Source organism: Taudactylus pleione, unplaced genomic scaffold, assembly GCF_031769625.1.
Source record: "Taudactylus pleione unplaced genomic scaffold, aTauple2 ptg000760l, whole genome shotgun sequence".
NCBI lineage: Eukaryota > Metazoa > Chordata > Amphibia > Anura > Myobatrachidae > Taudactylus > Taudactylus pleione.
The window spans coordinates 6,327,620-6,344,834 of NW_028285162.1; positions in this window are offsets into that span (position 1 = coordinate 6,327,620).

The following is a 17,215-nucleotide window of genomic DNA, read 5'->3' on the forward strand; positions in this document are numbered from 1 at the left end:
ATGATCATTAAGGCTAATGCCTTAATGGATGTGTTCCTTAGCGTAATACAGATATGGTATGCCACGACACCATGTGGTTAACTGCAGGTTCAGAACTCTGACTGAGTGAGATTGCCATCACTCACAAAATGGTGGAGCTGCTAATTCACAGAATTGTGTGCTCATTGGAATACACACATGCCTTCTAAGCAACTGAGGTCTCAGCAGTTATGTGGCACACACATCTCATTCAGTGTCCACAATCTTCCCATTCAGTCACCACAATAATCCCACTGGGTTCCAACATCCTTCTCACTCAATACATTAATCTAATTTATTATACTCATTCAACTTCCTAATTGCTAAAACTATCATACTCTGTCTATGCATGTACACCATCCTCACCTCCATACTGCTATAACTTCCCCAATCCCTACAACTGTGTGTACTAACAACTGTGCTAGTCTGCATGCCCTCATCCACACCAATATGTCTTTCCCCATGTGCACTGCCCTGCCACTGTGTTTCCTTCCATCTGCACCACTGCCTTGCCCCCAGCCATTTCACTCTTTTTTCCCCTTATCTCTGCCACTATTTCTTCCTCCATCAGCACCACTCTGTCTCCCCCAACCGTGCCACTCTGTCTTTCCCCTCCCACCCGCACCACTGTCTTCCCCAATCCCTACTGTTGTGGGTTCTGCCATTGTGCTAGTCTGTATTCCTCATCCACACCAATCTGTCTTTACCCATCTGCACTGCTCTGTCTTCTTGCATCCATGCCACTCTGTACCCCCCATTCATGTCGCTCTGTTCCCCCAAACCATGCCACTCTGCCCCCCCATGTGCATGACTGTTTTTTGCCAATCTGCATCAACTTGGCTCACCCCCATCTGTACTGCTTAATCTTCCACTCTCAATGCCTTAATGTCTGCCCTATCCACACCACTTTGTCTTCTCCCCCCATTCACCATACTCTTATCCCATCTGCACAGCTCTATGTTCTGCTCAGACTTCAGTTGCATAGACTGCATGTGTGTATTCAAGTAAACATACAATTCTATGAATTAGCCAGCAGTGGGACAGAGCACAGGGCATCAGCAGGTGACAGAGGGCTCACCACTACTGGGCATGCACCTGAGAAAATAAAATCAATAAGTTTCAGATGCACTAACATATCAGTGAGATCCATCAATGCATCAATGTTAAAAATTAAATTTAAAAAAAAGATGACCCCCCAAAGCACAACCAGACCTGGGCTTTTCACGGCCAATCCTGGTTGTGAAAATACAGGGGACAATAAGCGTTGGAGTGCCCTGTATCTAGCACAACCAGCATCGGATGAGTCAGAAATAGCCCTGGTTGCCAAAATACGGGAGACAAATGACATAAGGGTCACTTTGCACAACAAGCACTGGGCTCTGATAATGTCCTGGAAATAAAGGGATAAAAAAATGAGTGGGCTCCCCCTCTATTATCCAAAAATAGCACAGGCCTTTATCTAGTGGGGGGTTAATGCTACAGCCAGGGGAGCCCTTTCACCAGGCCCCCTGGCCAAAGCATTAACCATGACTGCTAGAAAAGCCCAGGCAAGAGAGCTGGAGGCTCCTCCAATAAAGGAGTTTCCCTCTCCAGGGCACCACAGGCATAGGCTGATAGCCCAGGGCTATCCCTGGCATCCCTGGGAGGTTTGTTGCAGGGTTGATTGTGTATAGTAACCCCTCTTAAACCACAACCAGCCCTGGGCTTTTTTCGGCCAGTCCTGGTTGTGCTTAAATACAGGGGACAAATGACATAGAGGTCCCTTGTATTTAAACACAACCAACACCTGGCTCATCAGAACCAGCCGTGGTTGCCAAAATACAGGAGACAAATGACAGGGGTCCCCCGTACTTTGCACAACCATCACTGGGCTCTGATCTGGTCTTGGTTCTGGAAATACAGGGGGAAAAATGAGTAGGGTCCCCCTGTATTATCCAGAACCAGCACTGGACTTTAACGAGCGGGGGGCTGATGCCACAGCAAGGGGAGTCCTTTCACCAAATCATTAACCCTTACACTAGTCAGGCAAGGGGCAGAGATCCATGGGGAGCTGGGGACCCCCCAATAAAGTGGTCCCCCTCTCCAGGGCACCCCAGGCCTAGGCTGATAGCCCAGGGCTATACCCGGCACCCTTGAGCAGTGGGTGCTGGGTTGATTGTGTATAGTGTATTGTCCTTTGCAGGTGAACCATAAGTACCAGCATGCAGGGTATAAGGGCCCACTGGAACCTGTAGTCCACCTGTAAAGAATTAAAAAAACACAATACACTTTAATATTTTATTTTACTGTATTTTCACCTGGGGACGGTGTGGCCACCATCACCCCAGGTGAAGACGCCATTTTTTAAGTTGGTGCCACAGCTGTACTCGGCGGAATGGCTGGCAGGGACTGGATACTCTTGGATCCAGGCTCGCTGCTGACACCCACCGCTGAGACTGCCAGGTTCTGCTGCCATGTCCCGCCATCCACCGCTGCCAGGTCCCACAGGCTGCACCATTACAGACGCTGCTGTAGCCCACACAGGTGCCTCTGCTGCCTGCTCCACCACCGTTGCTGATCCCGCTTGACTACTGCCATGTCTCCACTTATGACTGATTTCATTGCCGGGTTGGTCCACAGCTAAAGCCCGCAAAAGGCAGCTAACTTTGTACACCCAGGTGAAGCCACAGTGAGTACACCTGCAGGAGCTTTGCAGCAAGTTGAAATTTCCTATCTATTCAATGGCTCATTCTTGAGGTAATAGTTTAAAAATGTTAACTTTCTCAATTACCTGAACCCCAAAAGGCCCTACCCTGTAACAATACTACTTATTAAAACAAACCCCAAGTCTAAATTCACCCCCTACCTTGAGTTATGCCTTCCCAAAAATCGACCATAAAGAACAGCAGTAAAGTGTTCCTAATTGAAAGTGTCATAAAAAACTGATCCATCCAATTATTATGTATGACATATAGAGACATACTATCAAGTACACTACTTTTTGAATGAGACTCTGGTCATACAACAGGTGCGGATTATAAACTCTTGATTACTGGTATATACCAGTTATTTTGTAGGATACACCTCCTTTAGACTTACTAAAGCTATTATCTGTGGTTTATTTTTTATTTTGAAACTATTTCATTGTATATATATTTTTTTTTTTGTTGTTTTATTTTGACCGGTCAAATTGATTTATTGTATTAATGTCATATTTTCCATTTATTTTAATTAGCGCAGAGAATAAATTGTAAGCCTAATTTATTAATGACTTTTATGTGACTTTCTCTGACTCTTTAGCCCCTATATTGACATCAGTGTTTAATGTTGTGCCTGACGAATGTTTATTTCCCACAGAGATGTTGGAGGCCCAGGCTGTGACTTTACCCAAACCAGGAAATAAATTGATTGCGAACCGTCTTGCTCCTCTCCTCCCCTCTCTTATTCACCCAGACCAAGTAGGCTTTGTGTCTAGCAGACAGGCCTCTGATAATACCCATAGAGTATTCATCCTTGTTGATTATATTAAGTCTTCCAATTCTGGAATGCTTTTGCTCTCTCTTGATGCTAAAAAAAACATTTGACTGCTTCAATTGGTCATACATGCAGGCGGTCTCTTCTATATTTGTTTTTTTGGATTGTATTTTATCTTCTATCCTAGCTTTATATAGCTCTCTGTCAGCACAGGTTTTTGGCAGCTGCTTTTTGTCAGACAAATTCCCTGTTTCAAATGGTACGTGTCAGGGGTGTACCCTTTCCCCCTTGATATATGTTATAGCCACTGTACCTGGTGCAGCTCAGTTGTGGACAGATCCTAATTCCTCCAGAGTACAAGTGAGGGATAAGCAACATAAGCTCTGCTTTTTTGCAGATGATGTCCTCCTTTTTGTTACAAACTTACTGAGCTTGTTACCTTATATACACTCAGTGTTAAATTTTTTATTTTGTAAGCTCCTAGGAGCAGGGTTCTCCTCCCCACTGTCACACAGTCTTCTTCTCTAGCACTTCTATGACAGCCTTCACCTTCAGAGCTGTACTGTGTTTGGAGAATTGTGTTGCTAATTGTTACTTGTGTTCTGTTTAAATTTTGGTTACTGTATTGTAATGTAATGTTCTGTGTACCCTTTACTGTATGTACGGTGCTACGGACCATTTGTGGCACCCTATAAATAAAATGTAATAATAATAATAATATTGGTGGTATCCACTCAGTAGGGGTTGGACTTATAATCATACCTTACAGTCCAACAAGTAGGCACCCAAGACATTAAAAAAAAAAACGAGAAAAGTCAAACCATCGGACATGAGAAAGTGTATGTGTAAACACATACATTTCCTCTGCGCGAATGAGTGGGACCCAGGTGACTCCTGTCATTAGAAGAGCATGCAGCCAATCAGCAGGGGCATCCATAGGAGCTGCCCGCTGATTGGCTGTGAGTGGGTAGGCTGTCTGTCAAACTTTCCCCGATAGACTTCAATAGTGGTAAAGTGCCATTGAAGTCTATGGTGGATACGGCTACATTGTATCCTATCACGGGAACTGCAATGTTGATAGAGATGAACCTTGCAAGAATGTGTCAGTTTGCCTTGCACAAAAAACTTGCATGATTCTACATTTGGCCTATGTTGTTAATATAATCCTGATGTTTAGCTTGGATGAGTACAGATAAGTATTTTCTGTTCAATATACATACTAGGGCACTGGTGACACAGGTTTATGGCATGATAGACACAGATCCTGTCACCTTCATCATTGCAGAGATGCGCTCACACAGTATCATGAATAGCGGCAAAGCGCACCCAGCATTTAGCCCATTGAAGTCTATGTCATGTGCAGGCATATGCATGCACATGCCATAGAGGTGGATATGCGAGTCGTGCCATCCATGCCGTGATGCACTCGCATCGCGACATAGATGAGCATGGCTATCTCTTTACAGGATCAAGCTCTACATAGAAATAAATAACATGAGCTGGTGTTCTGTAAATGGCTACAAAAACATGAGCATGCTGAATGTTGTCTTGGACAAAACGCTTGCATGAAAAATACATTTGTATGAGCTGTCTGTGACCTACCTCCTCCTCACTGTTTGCTATGGGTGTTGAATGTTAGGTTGACAGTTCCTTTGTCAACATGCGTAAGGTCGACATGGGAATTCATCATGTCTAGATGGATGCCATGTTGACCTAATGTCCCTCGTAGCCAAGTGGTCAATTACCTAGTCCTGGCAGCAGAAGCACCTCCAGCATTGTATTCCAATCCTGGCAGTCATTTGACCATCACTTCTTGCACAGAATTCTGATGGGGAAGTGATTTAAGTGAGTTTTCTCTCCTATCTCTAACCCTAATCCCTAACCCTCCCCATACTGTCTAAGTCTAACCTCAACCCACAGCCTAACCCTCCCCATAATGTCTAACTCTAACCTACCCCCTGCAGCCTAACTCTAACCTCACCCCACAGTGTAACCCTCCCAGCGGCACCTATCCCTAATCGTTTGCATTCTGAGAATATAGACATTTCACATTTTGAACATGTCGACATTTTGAGAATGTTAACATGGTGCCTGTCACCATTGAAACATGTAAAAATTCTAGTACTGACATTAAAGTGTCAACATTATGAATATCAACATGGCAACTGTCAACCATTTGACTGGATACCATTTTCCCAACCTATCTTAATACAGGGCAATATTATGTAGCAAGTGTTCACAATATTTGCCACCTTTTAAGGGGCATTGACCACACATGAATTTTCAAGTTACTCAAACTGCTCTTTAACAGCCTAAAGCTGCATTCTATTACACCCCTAGAGGATACGTGAGCCTCATTATATTTGTGATGAGCATGTCTGTGGTTTCAACTGAGGTGTCATTAACCACTTAACTGGCTAATATTTTTTGTTATTTTTTAATTATTAGGTCAATAACATCTATTTATTACTTATCCAGCACAATTTTATTTAAAAAAAATTATATATTTTTTAAACATATAACATTAATAGCGTTTTTTTCTTTAACATATCAGTTATCGATGATCAGACCATTGCAATATCACAACTTTGCATTTCCCCAGTGACTGCTCCTCTGAGCAGCTGCCAGGTATACACTGGGGGGGCTGAGGGCTGCTGGATTTACATTTCCCCAGTAACTGTTCTGCTTTGCAGCCACCAGGTGGGGGTCCTGCCATTCTGCCTTATCAGCAGTGATCAGCAGCATGGCAGACACTGGGGAAGGATGCAAAGATGCAGAGGAGCCAGAGGGGGCCCTCTGCCATTCCAGCAGTCAACCAGTGTGTGTTTCTGGCTGGTAGCATTGTTTGCAACCACATCAGGTAATGCACTGCAAGGTGTGGTCACAAATAATGCGACCACACCAGTCAAGTAGTTGACCAATAGTGACGTCTATATCCTGAATCTCCTGAACTAACACAGAGTACACATTTACCTTAGTATTGATGTGAAATTTTGCATTTGGCTTCAGTCATGCCAAATAGTCCTCTCCTGGAGTACCAGGTCTCAGGCAACTAGGCCGCACCAACCATCTTTCCCACTGAAAATCTTATTCTCATAAATAAAACAAGTATCGACAGAACTATTTTGCTTGATTACACTGGTCAATTCGATGTGAGACATTTGTACATCTGCGTGTGACTGAGTCTGAATATGTGTAAAAAGGGCTCCGATGCAAGCAGCCACAGTTTTTCCTCATGCAAAGTTCCATTGTGTTTACTCAGTGACTTTTATGTGTGTAAAACCAATTCCTGTGATAATATCGCAGCCTAGCTTCTCTTATACACTCTAAGTGGCTTTTTGCTGATTCTCCCATGCATATAATATGCAAAATTGAAAGAAAAATAAGATACAATACTCCTCTCTGAGTGTCTCAGTCATGTTGGGCATCTAGCAATTCCAGACAACAAGGAATCCTTATTCATTAGGATGAACCATTGGTGAGGCATTGGGAAAAGGCCTCCAAAAGGAGCCCATCCTGGTGATCACTGACATCACATTACTTCCTGCTTTGCCCCCTTAAATGGACATCAGCACATGTGCCAGCAAGAGCAAACTGCGAAATGAAGTGCATATGCTTGTTTAGGCTAACGCCAACTAGAGATTCTGTTAGTGGCCGATGTTTTGTATTCCAGAGCTTGGTAATCCAGCAGCACAGCAGCTCCTATATAAACCTATGAGGGCTTCAACATCTTGAGGATACTTTATATTTGTGGGTATTCCCCAAAAATTGACAATATGCGGTATATTTACTATAGTGCAGGCTTGTAGAAGTGGAGATGTTGCCCATAGCAATCCATAGGTTGCCCATAGCAACCAATCAGATTCTACTTAACATTTATCTAGCACCTTCTAGAAAATAATATCTAGAATCTAATTTGATCTGATTTATGGGCAACATCTCCAGTTCTAAAAACCTGCACATTAGTAAATATACCCCTATGCCTCAAAAATATATTAATAAATAGGCTTCATAGTCACAAAGAAAACAGGCACCAAACAATGTTTTCGGCATATACCAAATATCCAGCCTTCAGGCATTTCACCTTTCTAAAACTTCTCATAGCGTACTGGCTGGTACACAATATAGTCACCATACCATGACCCAGGAGAGACAGAGACCACACATTCTTCTCATGTTGGTTTCACAGACCATCTACACATTGAAGGAGTGGTAATGTTTCCTTATGACATGATTCCTGGTCACAAGTGTGGTGCTGCCTGAGAGTCCATAGTAGGCTACCTTGAAGTTCTACCACTCTGGCTCCTGGCAAGTGAAACATATATGTGTGCCTTGAAAATGTTGCCTTTGTAATTCCTAACACTTTTGAACTCACAGACAGAAAAAGGGGGCTACATAAACATGAGGGCATATAAGCCCTTGGCTTGTGGTTGATTCTTTGCAGATCTCAGGCTGTGAGACAGTGTCATAGTGATTGACAGTTGGCTTATTATCAGTTACTGTATTAGATGTGTGAGGTTGGTTTAGGGTTTAAATAAGTTAGTTGAAACCTCAATCAAACTGAAAATATTTGTCTTGAACAGGACCTGAATGGGCCCTGGATCTGGTGCTGAGGCTCACTCTTCCTTCTGTGTTTTTTTTGCTAGTCATATATGGTTCCACCCAGTAGAGAACCCTGGTATACTGTATGTTTTACCTATTTTGTTGTCCACATGCTCATCTTTTGTTTTTGTTTTTTTTCCAGGTGGGTTTGCTGGATTCTCTTGTGAACTCAAGGCTCATTACATTAAGTGGACATTCTGTGCATGTTTTTTAGTACAATATCCCTCTTCCTGGTCACATTCCCCTTATGGTATTGCTGTCCACATCCTTCCCTTGCCCACCTCTCTAGTCCCAAGTATTCCCAAATGTTAAATACAAGCAAGTCTGCATATGCACACTGTCAAATATTTGAATGCTTGAATAAACTTGAGAAGACATAAGCACACTGTTTTTTATTTGGTGCAGCTCTAGTTAGAGCTGTTTTTTTGTTGATAGTTTACAATTGGTAATAGTCAGTTGTCAGTCATTAACGGTAGCCTATTAGCTGCCCCATTAGCAGTGGTATATTATGGCTGGAGTCAACTACCTCTTTGCAGTTTGTGATCCCGGACTGTTAAGTACCCTGTGTCTTTATTGTCTAACAGTTTTGCTGTATAACTTTAAAAACCTTTATTCTCTATTGCTTTCCTTCATATTCACAGCCTTTCCTCACTGACTTGCCCCTATCCATTTATTCACCTCTTTTACTGCCTTTCTCCTTCCCTCACATCTATCTTTCAGGTAATTTCTGCCCCTTTTCCTATTCCTTTTTATGCTAACAATGGCCAATCCCGCCACAATGCTCCCCCTGCCATCTTGTTGAAGCAGCTAGATCATTAGCAGTCACTGCAGCTTCCCCTGTGGCCCAGAGAACATGCTTGTCTGCAGCGTGCACCGCTCCCATCCTCCATCTGCCACAGTGGCTGACGGCATGCACCCAGAGGTATAGCTAAGAGCCATGGTGTCCGGAGCAAGGGTATATTGCGGTGCCCCCCTCACCTGTACTGAATTGGGGGCATGCCAACATGTGGGGGCATGTGAGCATTTTAAAGGAAAAGACAATTCTCTCTCTATTAGTGACATGCATTGAGGTCAATTGCTGGGTAGGCACCGGCTAGTATCAGAACCAGATTTATACACATATATACACACAATAGAGGAGCATATCAGGGAGAGCTGTGCTTAGTTGTGCAGTGTGCACGTTTTGTTGTAGTGGAGAATGAGACCTTTGCGTGCACCCGAAAAAGGAGACGTGGCTTCACATTAAATGACATGCCTATGAGCCACTCTCCCCCTGTTTTTGTCACTCTGTGGGCATGCCCACAGTCCCTCTCGCCAGTGAACAGAAGCTGTGCACATGTGAATGAATCTTTTCTTACCTGTATGATGTCTCTGAAATGGGGAACCCTTGAAGACATTGATCCTTCCTGTATTTTGAGTCAGTATTCACTATTCATGTAAGAGCTCACATGGTTCGGAAACCGCCTGTTTGCATAGGAATAAAGGAAATATCATCACCTGATAATGATAATATATAGTAGCAGAGGATTTGGGGCAGGACAAAATGCAAGTTTCCCTAATCAAAGAATATTAATAAAATATATTTGCTAGTTTTTTAGCATTTGTATCAGTAATATGGTTTCTTTATAATTGGTGTCTTACTAAAGATTACTGTCCACCTGCCTTTTCTTCTAATCATATCAGTGACTCTACCTCAGTGTCTTCTAAGGGTTGGGTATGAAATCATCGCAGTCGGGATGCTGCTGGTCAGAATCCCAACAGCGGCATCCTGACAGTCAGATTCCCGACACCCATAAGAAACAGAGTTAAGTCTAACCATGAACCTACCCTAACCCTCCCTCCCCAGTGCCTAAAACTAACACTCCCTCCATAGTGCTTAAACCTAACCTCCGCCTAGTACCTACACCTAACCTCCCCCTCCACACACCCTAATCCTAACCCTTCCTCCCTGGTGCCTAATCCTAACCCTCCCCCTAATGCCTAATCCTAACCCCTGCTCACTAACCTCCCCCTAACTAGCGATACTTCCCTTCAAGATGCCGGCAGTCAGGATACTGGTGCTGTGATCCAGATGCTGTTGGAATCTCTGTGCCTGTGTTTAGACCGTCGGCAACCCATACGCCGGGATGCCGACTACATCCCATCTTCTAGAGATGTGTGGTTCAGTTTTACTGAAATACAAATACACCCCAGTGCCATCTCCTGACACAGAACAAACTGTAGAAGAGCTCACATCTTCAGAACATGGGAGTACCAACTTTTACTGAGAGTGAAGAGACTAAGATGAGGCTACCCACAGGATCTGTGAAGTCACTGCTCATACAGAGCAGAGGTCAGATGGATAGGGGGCACCCTGTGGTGTTAGTGGAGGGGGCTTCCATAATGATGAGGGGGTGAGTGTTGGCTGTATTGTTCCCAGTTAAGGAGGCAGTGACAGGATACTGCCTGGATGAGGGGAGAAAGCTGGGGGGCAGTGATATGTGGGGACACTTGGCTGGATGGGAGGAACAGTTATTCTGCAGGGGGGCACTGGCCTGGATAATAAGTGGTGGCAGTGAGATGTGGTGGGAAGGGAGGAATGCTAGGCTTGAAAAGGGGGAACACTGAGCTGAATAAGGGGGACACTGTGAACGGGCTAGCTGGGGGGTTCTAGGTGGAGGGGGCACAGGCAGTGGGCTTGTTAGGGAGGGAAGGGAGGAAACACTGGGATGGAGAATGTGAAGACACTGGGATAGGGGAGGTCAGTGAGATCAGGATGGCCACTGGGCTGGGGGTAGAGGAGATGCACTGAGTTGGGAGAATAGGAGCACAACCTGGTGTTTCTGCTGCAGTAGACAGCATGCCTCCTTTGCAACCCCAAAGCATCCATGTCTCTGCTCTGGCTGCTGCTGGGATCTGGTCATGTATCTAGTGTCTGGAAGAGGTGGTATCCAGGGAAAGTAGGGGTGCTGGAGGCTTGGTGGGCAGAGACTAGTGTTGCTGTGCTCAGACTCCAGCAGCCAGCATCAGTGAGAAGAACTGTGAGGACTGGGGGCAGAGACTCCTTCCTGCTCTCTGGCTGGATCAATGCACTGTCCTCTCAGTAAAGCAGATTGACAGCTGCCTCCCCATACATGAGCCCCACCTCCCTTTGCTGCTAGACTTAAGCCCCATCTCAGTCTCCGGGAAAACAGGGAGAGGGGTGGAGAGGCAGCCCGCATCACTGAAAGGGGACATGGCTTTGCGGCAGGCACCTTCCGTGCCACAGATGTATTGTAATCTCATTCTGTCTGTCAGGAAAGACTCAGGTCTGAGGTTGGCCTCAGTCAGACTTTAGTAAAATCTAGCACACTCTGAATTTTATGGTGCCCAGACCTCGTGCTCCGTCCGGATCACCCCCACCCTATGCACCTGTGTGCATCCACCAGCCCTGCCAGCTCTTTATCCATCTAGCCTTCAGGCCTTGGCTGGCAAAGAGCTCTGTGGGCATTTCAGGCACTCGTCGCCTGCCCATCTCTCCAGCGCTCAATGGGACAATGCACCAGGCAGCCACGGCCGCTAGCTCTGCCCCCATTGCAGACCCTAAGGAGATTCTAACCTCCTCATATTCCCCGCTCTCTGTTCTATGGACCAGAGGCTTGGGGATTTTTTCAGCTCCAAGTGTGCAGTCCGCCCCCAGGAGCCAAGCTGACAGGCTCTAAATGTCAAGCAGTCCCCCATGTTTTGAGTTTCACTAGGCCAATTTTGCAGCAGGTTAGAGCAACCCCTAATGGGGGCTCTTGGCCCAGGATGATTTACCCAATATTGACCCCTCCCCTTGCTGCATCTACAATACATGTGGGGCCACAAGCTTGGAATTATGGGCCTGGCACTGCCCCCACTCCTGCCTTCTGTTTTGCAACTTATTTTTAGTCAAGGCTTATACCAGCAGCCTTTCCCAAACCCATTCCTGGGTCTGAACCACCAATTTTATGCCCCATCATTCACACAGATGTCTTGGCATTTCACCCAGCAATATTCTGCTGCCCCAGAAATTCTCCCCTCTGTACCCCAACAGGTTCAATTTATTCCTGGGGCAGCATCCAGGACAGCAGCCAGTGAGTCAACCCCCCTTCATCAAGCCCTGCCCCCACCCCTGCCACCAACCCCAGTACAGTCATCAACAGCACACCCCCATTAACCCCCCACCACAGAGCATCCCATCCGAGCTTGTTACTATTGGTGCACCTTCAGTTTCTGGGACTAATGTACTTGTGTCAAGTCAACAGGTCTCTTTGGTTCAGCCGTTGGCATCTGCATCAACTCCCAGAGATGTCATCACAGAGGATTGGTTGTCATCATGTCAAAGCATGTCTGGCACACAGCACATTGAGGGACAAGATTTTACTTCCATGGACATGCCTGCGATCCGATCTGCATCTGGATCAGGTGAGAAGAGTTTTGCAAGCTCCTTCAATTGCTCCGCTTTCACATTCTGATGACTCTTCTGATTCATCTAGTTCAGGTGAAAGGCCCCGCAAGCTCATGAAGTATTTTGTTGAAAGGTTGAAGGGCAAAGGCAAAAGTCCTAAAAGAGTAGGTAGGGTAGCAGCCAGTTTGGTTCTGGATGCTTCAGGGGATGCGGTCCACTGCCCCAACACAGGAATTTTGTGGGGAGTTAGGTCCAAAATCAGAGCGCGAAAAAGAAAAGGTCAGTATGTCGACATGTTTGCAAGCACACATGACGCTAAGAAGACATTTGATTCTGCGTAGAAGGGGGACCAGCATCCAAAGAAGCTAGTAGGAGCTACCAGAATTGGCTCTCCAGAATGTTTGTGTTTGCAGCACGCCAAGCTGAATGTTTGAATGTGTTAAAGTACTTACATTTAGTGCAGGGCATAATGTTTGGAGGCAATATGATGAGCTTTTTAGGAAAATACAAGATGGCCAGGAAGTTTTTAATTTTGGGTTTAAGCACATTGAGGTGTGGCTGGAAGTCACACACCAGGCCTAGAAAATTGTCAAACCTGCTGTTGGGCATAAACAGACCTTTTTGGCCTGACCAGGATTTAATACAGGGGGAAATGGAAAGTGCTATGAATTTAATAATGCCCAGTGTAACAGATGGGTTACAGTAGCTGACGGTATCGGCACATCTGTATGCTTTGTGGGGGTAGTCACCCAGCAAAGGACTGCAATCGTCCTGGGGGTCACACAGCTGGAAAAGGGGATCAGCGATCGGGTTCTAAGTAAAGCCGTGTCTCCAATTAATGTGGAGGTATTAGAGTAGTGGTTAAGGCATTATCCTCTTAGGGAGGAAGCCACCTTCCTATTACAGGGTTTCAAAGAGGTTGCTGTTGGTTCATCTGATTTTAGTTTTAGCTAAGAGGAATTTAAAGCCAGATAGGGATTTTCCAGAGGTTGTGGAAGAAAAAATAGATGCAGAACTGAAATTGGGGCGTTTGTGTGGCCCTTTTACCTCACCTCCAGTAAAAGGTCTTTACATTTCTCCGCTAGGTGTGGTGCCAAAGAAGGAGCAAGGAAAATTCATGTTGATACAACACCTGTCTTACCAGGAAGGTGGGTCAGTAAATGACCTTTAGATCCAGAGGATTGTAGTGTCACTTACCAGTCATTTGAGGATACCGTTAGTATTGTCCAGGATATTTAAAAAGGGGCTTTTTTTTAGCAAAAATAGATATCAAGTCTGCTTTCAGTTTGCTTCCATTGCATCCTGGGTCATTTAAATACTTGGGTTTTTAAGGTAGGCAGTTCATTTTACATAGACATGTGTCTACCTATGGGCTGTTCTATTTTTTGTTCCTTTTTCAAGTGTTTTAACTCCTTTTTACAGTGGTGTATTCCAGCAGGTACTAGCCAGTCAGGTGTTGTTCATTACCTTGACGATTTTCTTTTAATAGGGTGGCCGATTTGTAGTGAGCTGCTGTTTTTGGTTCAAGCATCTTTTGTGTCAATGAGAGTTCTCATTGTGCAGAAAAAGATGGAGGGGCCGGTCACTAAATTGTCTTATCTGAGTATTGAAATTGACACTGATTTGGAGTTGTGTAGACTCTCCTGTGTGAAGGTGCAGAAGCTTAGCAAGTTATTATTAAGTTTTGTTTCAGCTAATAATATCTCTTTGAAACAGCTGCAGTCAGTGCTAGATTTGCTCAATTTTGCTTGATGCGTCATTCCCTTGGGTAAAGTTTTTTGTCGCTGGCTGGAGCAAGGCTCTGCAGGTATAAAGAAGGCCCACCATATGATCCACCTTTCTGCAGAAATGAAGGAGGATTTTAAGGTTTGGTTGAGATTCTTGCAGGAGTTTAACAGGGTTTGCATTTGGCTCCCTTTATCTGTGGCCAATTGCGAACTTCAGTTGTATACAGATGCATCAGGGGCATTGGGTTTTGGTACATTTTTTGAAGGCGAGTGGTGCACGGAGGCTTGGCCTCATTCATGGCATTTGGAAGGCTTGACAAGTAACTTACTTCTTTTGGAACTATTTCCAAATGTGGTAGCAGTTAAGCTTTGGGCTTCGAGGCTTAGCAATCGTAAGATCTTATTTTGGTGTGACAATTTGGGGGTGGTTCAGGCTAATAATAATCAGAGGCCGGTCTGTACCCAGGTGCTGAGGCTACTTAGGAATTTAGTTTTTGTCTGTCTACTCAGGAATATTGATTTCATAGCCAAGCATGTCCCAGACATTGAGAACGAGATTGCAGATGTGTTATCTCACTTCAATGAGATAGGTTATTGGCTCCATCAGCCAGGGTTCATAGTTCACACTGTCCTGATTATGTCTGGCATTGAGGGACTCGCTTTGAGGTCACTTGCTCCAGGTACATTGAGGTCCTATTTAACAGCTTGGAATGCATGGCAGGTTTTTATGATGAAGACAGAGGCGAGTAAGAATCTTCAGGACCGTATGTCAGAGCTTGTATAACAAGAATATAGGAGTGGGCATTCAAAGGCATCTATGTCACATGCGTTAGCAGGCATTTCTTATTTCTCACGTTTCTATGATTTGGTTGATCCTACCAGATAATTTATTTTTTCTAAAGTGCTAAAAAGTTGGGGTGAGGGAGCAGGCAAATTCTGGTGACTCACTTAAGCCTATAGATGTGGGTATGTTGACGTCTCAGGCATAGCTAAAGATGAATTTGAATCTGTCTTGTTTAGTCGGTCTTTTGCGCTTGCATTTTTGGTGCTTTAAGGATTGGGGAAGAAGCAACAGTTAATAAAAAATGAGTCAACACAGGGTTGCTATTTGATAACATTGTAGTTAAGGCTAATAGGGGGCATTGGATTTCTGTCCCTTCGCATACAGAGCCAAGCATCTGCCCAGTAACCTTAGCCACCACTATAATTAACCACATCCTAGAGGGGGGCACAATGGCTTATTCATGAGAATATTTCCCCTCTCTCTAAGTTCCAGTTTACATGTGTGTTCAATAGATTCCTGATAGCTCTGGATGTGCCAATTGATCAGTAGGGCACCCATTCGTTTAGGATTGTGGCAGCAACATGAGAAGCAGTATCAGATTCTTCCACAGCGGCAATCAAGTACTTGGGTAGATGGTTGTCTATGGTTTACAAGGGTTATATAAGGGGCGATAAATTTCAGAAGTAGTGGCAGTGGCGCTCCTTGCGAGTTTGTTCTTTGGGAAATCCAGGGCCATTTGCTACACACCACTAGGGGGATTGGAGTTCTTTTCACTTTTGCCCTCAAAAGTCATAGAGGTTTTGTGTCTTTCACCTCCATCTGGGTCATCCAAACTACTCAGTTTTCCCGTTTTCCTTGGCTAAGAGTCTTTATTATTATAATTTCTTATTATATTTTATTAATGCTTGTGTTATACTATTTTTTCCCATCACAGGTTTTTTGAGGAAAGATTGTCGGGTGTGGATTGTTGGACATTCTTTTGTTTACTGGGCTAGCAGGCATCAATGCACCAGGTTAGCCCCTTTTCAGGTCTACTGGATTGGCTTGAGAGGGTTTAAGTGGAGCGGCAATATGGAACTTCTTTGGCAATCAGAGAGCAAGTGGGGGACCCTAGACTGTCTACTGGTGCACATAGGTGGTAATATCCTTGGCACATGTAAAGGAGTTGAGCTGATTATTGCCATTAAGCAGGATTTGAAGTTAATAGCAGAGCATTGGCAGCAAGTTAAGCTTTGTTGGTCAGAGGCAATTCCATGGAGGTTCTGATGGGGTATGCAAGGTGGAGCAGCCCTGGATTGAGTTAGGATAAAGTTGAATGTTGCATTTTCTAGGTTTGTGGTTGGTTTGGACAGGCATGTTATCAAACACACTCGTCTTCGATATGAGGAGGCAAACTTATATAGGCCGGATGATGTGCACCTCACAGACGAATGTTTGGAAATTTTTGTCATAACCATTCTATCTTCTTTAGAATGGATTGGAGGGTGTTAGGTTTTTTGGTAGCATTATATGGCCTGTTGTCTACGTTGTTTGGCGCACCTTGGCAGCTCAATTTTAGTGCAGCAGAGCTTGGCTAGCATTCCACCTTTCAGAGAGGTGAGTTGGTTACTACTTTAGGGGAGGACAAAGGTCTCCATCCTATGGAGGGACCAGCACTGTGCTAGTTAAGGGGAGGTGGTACTACCCAGCATGGTTTGCGCAAGGGGTGGAAACCCCACCCCATTTTGATAAATATACAATTATTATGAGCTGTGTACCGAGGTACAGTAGCACTGCTTTTTCACCACCAGGATTAATTCAGATTCTAATTCAATCTTAATAGTTTAGCTGTGACCTCTTTTTTCCAAATCTATACAGTTGTCTGTGTCTTATTTATTATTTAAGTTAAGCTTAAGAGTGGTGTGTAAAATAATAAAACTATGGGTGACTTAAAATATTCGAATGCTTGAATAAGCTTGAGAAGATATAAGCACACTGTTTTTTATTTGGTGCAGCACCAGGTAGAGCTGGTCTTTTTTTGATAGTTTATAACTGGTAATAGTCAGTCGTCAGTCATTAATGGTAGCCTATTAGTTGCCCCGTTGAGACAGGGTTTAGCAGTGGTATATTAGGGCTGGAGGAGGTGTAAACTTCTTCTTTGCAGTTTGTGATTGGCATATTGAGAAATTGGTTTGTACCAATAATTATTAGTTGGAATCTATTGTTTTTTATTCCAGCTGGAGAGGTGCAGTGGAGGGAAAG